Raw genomic sequence first — 8,558 nt, 5'->3', positions numbered from 1 at the left:
AAACTCTACAAACATAGAATCCAAGTTCATTATTTAACACATTCCTAATAAAATTCGGTGCAAGATCCTCAATCTAATCAGAATCCTTGTCATTTGAACTGAGTGGACAGGTTACGTTTTCTGATTTTTTGTTCTCTGAAGTTTTGAGAAGCGTCTTTCATTTAGCTCCATTTGCCATCATCTCTTGAAAATATATGCGGATTTAAAGTTTCGGCGCACCGTTATTCCTAAATTTTTGGACCCTTTCTATTTTTTCTGTCAATTTTATGCTGGTAAGCATACGGTCCGTGCATAGATTCATTTTGAGAATCTCCTAGCCTAAAAGAAAGGCAACTCTTGGAGACTGTGCATTTAGCTTCGCAGATCCGAAACTATGGAACCAACTTCCCCTTACAATTATAATGGCCAAATCTACAACTGTCTTCTCCTCCCGAGCAACACCGAAAGTTGCCCCTCTTTCAGCTCGACTCCCCCCAACACCCAAGCCCCTTTCTGAAACAAAAAAGCTCCTTGATGAAATGCATCCCAAGGTATCGCAAAGCGTGCAAGAGATGCATGGCATAAAGAAAACAATAGCACTGGGTAACATGAGCTTTGCTTTTACAGCTCTCTGGACGGCGAAAGATCAAACGCTTATTTACTCCAGACGCCGTTCTCGAGTGTTGCTTGCTTTCCTGAACTTCATCTGTGTTGGAGATATGGGCCAGGTTTCACGGGACGCTGATAAGTCAGAATTCGCCGACAGAACTTAGAAACATGTGCACGCGTTATAAACACATTTTAGTGGCAAGTGCATGGCGGGATGTCAGTGAACCTATCTGCAGCAGCTTGCCTTGGCCGCCGAATGATGCCATGGACCCTTTTAAACCATGGAGCTACTGGGTCCATGTTTAAACAAACCATTCTGTACGAAGGCTAAATGTAATTTTAACCAAACCATAATCATCAGCGGCCAATCAGGAACTGGTTTCCATTGAAGTTACCATCTGTAGCAAATTCATATTCGAGATAAGGTATACTGATAATAATTGACTAAACATTTTTGTTTTAAAATATATGATTTCAACCTCAAAGGTTTAACGTGAACAGTTTCGTGATCCTTGCAATGATATTGAAATCACGTGAGAAGTTATTTTTTTTAAATTTTTTTAACCCTTCCACAGGGGTCCTTTATTGAAATCACTATACTACATATTTTTTGACAATACATGATTGAATATTTAACACAGTATATGACACACAAGTTGAATATGTACAATACAATATTCCATGAAATTGTCGTAACATAATTTTGTATAAAAAAAGCAAAATCAAAGTGCATAGGAAAGAAAAAATCCATACAAGATATATATATATATATATATATATATATATATATATATATATATGTATTTTAGAATGATATCTGAGAGACTTAATGTAATAAAGTAAAAGATGACCACCTTTTTATGAATTTCTTCTCTTTCAGATTTGTTTTATATATATACTTTTCCATACCATAATAAGATTTTGTGAGAAGTTATTGACCAATCAAACTGTAGTATCTCTACTAGCTATTCAAGATTGTAAACTAGAGCACAGGAGAGGAAGGAGAAGTAATGAAAGAGAGAGTGAGAGCACGCGTGTGGGGATTTTAAAAGAAAGATATAAGGAGCGGGAACAGAGAGCCGTAAAAACAAACAAACTAAAGAAAAGAAACAGCTAAACAAATCAACAATCCTTGATTTACAAACAAAATGATAGCCCTGTGTAGCTGCCGCTCACTAGAAATTGTAGAAATTAAGACTGCCGCCATGTGCATGTAATAAAAAATTGCCAAAGGCGAGCAGTATTTATCCCATTTTGTGCGATATGCGGATGGCAGTAAGAAATACATCAAATAATCACAGTAAACACACTCGACCGTTTAATTTCATTCTGGCGGCTTCTTTAGACCCTATAATTTAGCATTTAGCAACTATGGTTGATAACGGCAATAAAGATGGCCATAAAGATGCGTGCTTAGTCTTTAAACTGAACGCATTCCGTCCGATCATCCCAGCGATATGGTACCCTCGTAAGAGTATCGACATTTGTATTTTTCTTACGACATTAACGAAATAAGACGATAAATGCATGTGCATTTGTGCATGTATATAAATTGTGGCGCCAATTATTATTTCATTACATCATCGTGTTGTGTTGAATATTCCCATACAATCACTGTTTTTCTTGAATTAATTTAATGTAAATTTTGTATGTCAAGTTTTTCAATCTAAATGCAACGCTGACTGCATCTTCTTCATGTTCTTAGGTTGCTCATTTTTTGATACATAATACTTACAATGCAAAGCGCATATAGTATAGTAACAGAAAAGTTTTAAGCGCTATATAAATATAAATTTTATTTTATTATTATGATTACTATTATTATAATTATTATCATTATTCTAATCATGGTGCACACATTTTACATACACATACTGCATGTACTTAATGGATACAAATGTTTTATGTACACATTTTATAAATTATACTCCAGTTACGGGTAAGGTGCATAAGCTTTAATTGCATTCGTTCGAAAAGCTGCAAAGTTGCATCTTCCCTAAACGGTACAATTCTATAAAAAAACATCTAGGTGCAAAAGTTGCATACAAGAAAAGTACCCCACGTGAACATTTCAATTGTCCAAATATGCATTTTTACTTGACTTTTGTCGCTGCGAATCAGTAAACTTTTTGATCACCAAAGTTGAACAATTTGAGACTCCACACAAGTCACTCCATTGTGCTATATCATTGCATGTATGATTAGGCTCATGATGTATATACACTCTAAAAAAGTTTACCCAATATTGGGTAAAATGGGAACATGCATGTTTGTTGGGTAAAAAGATACCAAATATTTTGTAAATATTACGAAATGTTACGTTGAAATTTATCCTTCAAGCATGCATTTCGCCTCATGGGGAAAAATTTACCCAGCAAACATGCATGTTCCCTTTCTATGCAATATTGGGTAAATTTTTACTCTCTGTTTTTAGAGTGTAATTGAGCCTATTGAAAAAAAGAAAAGAAAAGAGCTCTGTAACGGGCAGTCCAAATGTGTCATTTTTTTTTTCTGTTAAGCTGGGTTTCTTTCGAATTTCAGAATAAACCAAGGAATTTGCATATTCCAGATAAGGGTAAGTTAAGCTTTGCGTTCGTTCGAAAATTTGCAACGTTGCATCTTTCCTAAACGGTACAACTCTGTAAAAAAATGTAAGGGTGCAAAGTTGCACTCAAGAAAAGTACCCCACGTGTAACATTTCAAATGTCCAAATATGCATTTCTGACATGTTTGACTTTTGTTGATGCGAATCAGAAACTTATTTAACCCAATAACGATTGAACAATTTGATACTCCATGTAAGTCACTCCATTCTGTTATATCTTTGCTTATGTTTTGGCTCATACAGGATGTATATAATGGAGCCTATTGGAACAAAAGAAGAGCTCGTTATAACGGGCCATCCAACTGTGTCGTAACTTTTTTTGTTTGTTTGATTCTGTTATACCGGGTTTCTGTATAATTTCCGAATAGAACAAGGAATCAATAAACATTTAAAACACGCAAATGTACCGTTTTAAACGTTTGGCAGATAATTCCAACACAAACTGTCATTCAGTGGTATGGCTACTTCCTTTTTGTGCACTGTTACCATGGTTACCAGTTATGTTATGATCAATTGATCATCATCCCCATCGTTCTAATATCAGTGCCCAGTACGATGGACGCAAAACACTGATTTGCCTCTGTTGATATGCAGGACAATTCCTTCCTAGCGCAGCACGTTCGCTCAAGTTTCAATTTTACAACCAAAATATATAAAATAAAAAAACTTCTATCGATTAAAAAATAATTTTGTACTGACCATTAGAAGCCGATATTGAAAACTTAGATAAAAACGGGCCTTGAAACTACGCATCTGCATTTGGCTTCTTAATGCGTTATGATCGCACCGGTACTATACTAAGGTATGTTTATTTGATTGTATTTATGCTGATAATAAATTTTGAATGCATATAACAGGTAGGTTTAACGTTATAGTGAATACAAAGAATTTTCACGCGCTGAGGTCGACTGATCATGTACCCCCCTCCCCCCCCCCCATCACAGTCACACACACACCCGACGGGAAAATTGCCTAAACCCTTCAGGGGTAACCTTGTCGAACTGTTAAACAAATAGAGCTACTGTTAAAGTATTTTCTCTTCTACCTTTTCCTTTGGAGTTGGGATGAATGACATCACTCAAAACTTTTTGTCAGCCCGAAATGGACGACCTATGGTAGCCTTAAGGCGTCTGATTGCCAACGGGGTGATCACGCACGCCAAGCGGCCGCTACCCCCCTACTGCGAGCCCATGTAACCGAACCCTAATAGTCTAACGTTCCGTCAAAAGAACCTTCTTTCGCCTCTCTCTTAGTCCCCCTTCATCTTCGATGGCCGTTTAATATCGTGTTTACAGAGCCCAAAATAATAATTCCAAAGAATATCTGTCACTTCGTGTTATTATCGAAGGCCACATCAGTGCTGATACGGGCAGCGATAATGACAGAGAATGTCGGAGCCTGCTCAAATTGTCGGGGGCAGCTTTGATGTTTGCTCGTTCTGCCGCGCGATTCGAAAGTCGATCCAAAATGATATTTTTATCAGCGCGTGCCGATTCATTTAGCTGTCAAAACGAGTGTGCGCTAAAGTTCCCAAATGGGACTCTTTTCAGGCGTACGCTTTGACGGCATCGTCCCACCATAGAGCTATCTATGGTCCCACTAAACACGATTACACGAATTTGAATGTTTTCGGCTGGATATGAAGGAAGACGAAAAACAAATAAAGAACATAAGTAATTGGTGACAAAAAAAAACAATTATTTAGTTCGATATGCAAATGTTTATTTTTACACATCTTAGGGTATATGTCGTTCATCATTTTATCATATAATGGCCTACCTTTTAAAGAAACAAAAAATAAGCATTATCGAAACTTGTAAAGAGACACAGAGCTAACCATCTTAGAGCCATGGGACGTAGGTTAGCGCCCAGACTTTGATCATACAACATACACATACAGTACGACCCCCCCTAAAAAAACATCACAAAAACCACCATTAAGACTACCAGCCCACGAGTTAAGCGGCCAACCATCGCTCCCATTCCCAACTTTGTATGAATTTTGTCCGATACGCCATATCAACCCCCTCATATTTTTTGGCTCATTACGCTACTGAACCATACATAAGTGTCCCCCCCCTTTAAAAGTGAAGCCTTTGTTTTTTCGCTTGTCAAATTTTTCCTCGGCAAAATGTGCCCCCCCCCTTGGAAAATCCTGGATCCGCCCCTGCATACAGACCAGGATTTGTACAGCCCACGAGTAAAAAAGCCGACAATTAACCATACAGCTTGCAGGGGCTGATCCAGCTATCGCCAATGTGGGGGTGGGGATGGGATAGCTTCATACATAATTTTTCCCGATCGACGTTAAAGGGTGATTTTTATATGTATATATTTTTTGGGGGGAGGGGTAGTGCTATAGCTAAAGACTAACGGGTGTATTAACATCTTAGCTTTATTCTTACAAACAAGCACTGCTAGATCGATTTCATAAGGCCAAATAAAATAATGCGAGCGCGAGCTGAAAATTTGTGATATTTCCGACCCAATACTGGACATTGGAAGCACTTTTTGTAATCTATCTAAACAATTGATTCTGATTTTTTTTAAAATATATTTTACATAAAATTTGGTCATCAAAAGCACTGTTTGTAATCATGAACAAGATGCTAATCTAACCAAACAACTCATTTGTTAATCAGTGTTAATACAAAGCGGGAGCTGAAATATTGGATATACTGTCGTATAAGGGGATTTTCCCTTTTTTTTAGTTTGATGGAATTCATTAACTGAAGAGGACAGGCCTATAATCCCACTAATCATTTTTTTTACCACGAACAGGGTGAATCTCTGGTTAAAACACAATATAATGAAAACTCGAATTATGAGCTTCCAAACGGGATATTTTAAGCCCCATGTTCTTGAGAAGATTGTTATCACCCTCAACCGTCAATATTATTATTTTTTTATCTTTAAATAATGACCTGGAAGTTTATCTATTTTTCCATTTTTTTTCACCTGCCCTCGTTTCTTTTTTAAGAGGTTTTTATTTGACACTAACTTCAATTCTTGACATATGTACAAACAATACATATAGCCAATGAATATCATCTCTTTACTAATTAACAGATACATTGATTTGGTCAATGAACATGATGAAAAGGGCTGAAGACATGCTTAGGAACTACTGGACATGCATAAAAAGGGATCTACGGGACGCGCGTACACAGCAAAAACTGCGGTGTTAACCGGTGTACATAGAGGACCACACCAGTGATTTTACACCGGTGTTAAATTAACAGTGTTAGTTTAGCACCTATAGGTGTTATTGCAACACCTTTGGTTGTTACATGTACACTCTTTGGTGTTATATTCAATCTCTAGGGTGTAATTTTAACACCAGAGGGTGTGGTCCTCTATTAACACCCACTGGTGTCAGTTTTAACACCACAGTTTTTACAGTGTACCCACACTGCCATTATACTTGAGTGCCCCCCTGACATTTTACCCGTGCCATTTCGTCCCCTCTGTAATTCTTCCTCTTCCATTTTGTACACCGAACCATTCTGTTTTTTTTTTTTTGGGGGGGGGGGGGGTGGGACCCTTAAAGGGATGGTCCGGGCTGAAAATATTTAGATCTTAATACATAGAGTCAAATTCACTGAGCAAAATGCCGAAAATTTCATAAAAATCGGATAACAAATAATAAAGTTATTGAAGTTTAAAGTTTAGCAATATTTTGTAAAAACTGTCGTCATGAATATTCATTAGGTGCACTGTAAAAAAAAAAATCTGAATCAGTAATTAACACTTAATGTATTTAAGTAGAATTTACAATTTGTAATTATTTTTCGTTTTTTTAAAGTAGTTTTAACTTGTCTTTTAATTTACTTGATTTATTTGCGTTCAATATACATTTAAGAACATTCACGTATTGATAGCTTGCTTTGATTGAGTAAATCTAACTCAATTAGGCAAAGATTATTATTACTTATAAAATCATGTTGAATGTACTTATATTTTTCAATGAACGCCATATTTAAATAATGCATGAATATTCATTAGAGCAAGTAAATGTTGTTTTCTTTTTAATAAATGTCATATCTATTTGTGTTTGAAATTGTTTTGGATAAGGGTGTGCTAACTATTTTATTCTTTTGTTGAATCAAAGAAAAATCACCATTAAATTGTAATTTAGCAGAAAATTTCAGATTTGTTTTTAGGTTTTCAGAAAATGCTTATATTATTCTCTTTCACTGTTTTATTTGTAAGAATGAAACGATCGCGTATAAAAATATCAATGTCATTACCTATACCTGTACAGGTAAGTGACAATGCACAAAGTCTAATATTTAGATACAACATGTCTCAGATGTAAATGATGCCAACAAAAATTGGGACGATGGGGGACGGACTTTCGAATCACGAAAGTCCCTCTTCCCCCATTTGATTTTTTCAAATATTTAGTGATTGTTTTACTTAATTGAATTAAGTTATTGTAACTTAATTTTCTTGAGTAAAATGGATGCAAAGAAAATAAGTAAATTTTACTTAAAACTGCCAAACTCATAAATACTTTTAAAAATTAAGGCAATTTTTTGCCACAATTTTATTGAGTAATTTCAACTAATTTTTTTTTACAGTGTGGGCTGATGATGTCACATCTCCACTTTCCGTTTTCTTATGCTATTACATAAAATCATACTTTTTTCATTATTTCATATTGTGTGAATAATGTCTCCCTTATAATGAAATAAGTTGCAGCAATAAATATCTACTGCACTAAATCATTTGTCAATCCAAATTTTCTAGTTCTTGGAGGAAATAAATTGAATAAACCTAATTTCATATAATAAAATACAAGAGAACAAGTGGAGATGTGACATCATCAGCCCACCTAATGAATATTCATGATGATGTTTTTCACAAAATATTGCTAATATTTAAAATTCAATAACTTTGCTATTTGTTATCCGATTTTTATGAAATTTTCGGCATTTTGCTCAGTTAATTCTACTCTATTTATTAAGCAATACATATTTTTAGCCCGGACCATCCCTTTAAGTTAGGAGAGCAACATAATTATAAAGAAAAATACTCATTAACATTAACTCAACTTAACCGTTAGGAGTACATCAGATGAGTGAGCTATAGACATGTGTGCTGAAAAGAAATTTCCTGATAATGAATTAAAGGGATACACCTGGGGCCCGTTGCAGAAAGCGTTGCATTTAAACGCAAGTCAAAAAATCAATCGCAATTCCTAAATGCGCGCTGTTTATCGGTTGAAAATCAAGTTGCGCATGATTTTTAGAGTTGCGAGTGATTGCAACTCTTCATCAACGGGCCCCAGATTATTTCATATCTTCAGTCATGTGTGTAACAATATGTCTCCCTTGAAATAAAATGACTTGCACAACGATGA

The sequence above is a fragment of the Lytechinus pictus genome, chromosome 4 (assembly GCF_037042905.1).
Source record: "Lytechinus pictus isolate F3 Inbred chromosome 4, Lp3.0, whole genome shotgun sequence".
Taxonomy (NCBI): Eukaryota; Metazoa; Echinodermata; class Echinoidea; order Temnopleuroida; family Toxopneustidae; genus Lytechinus; species Lytechinus pictus.
This window is presented reverse-complemented; position numbering follows the sequence as displayed.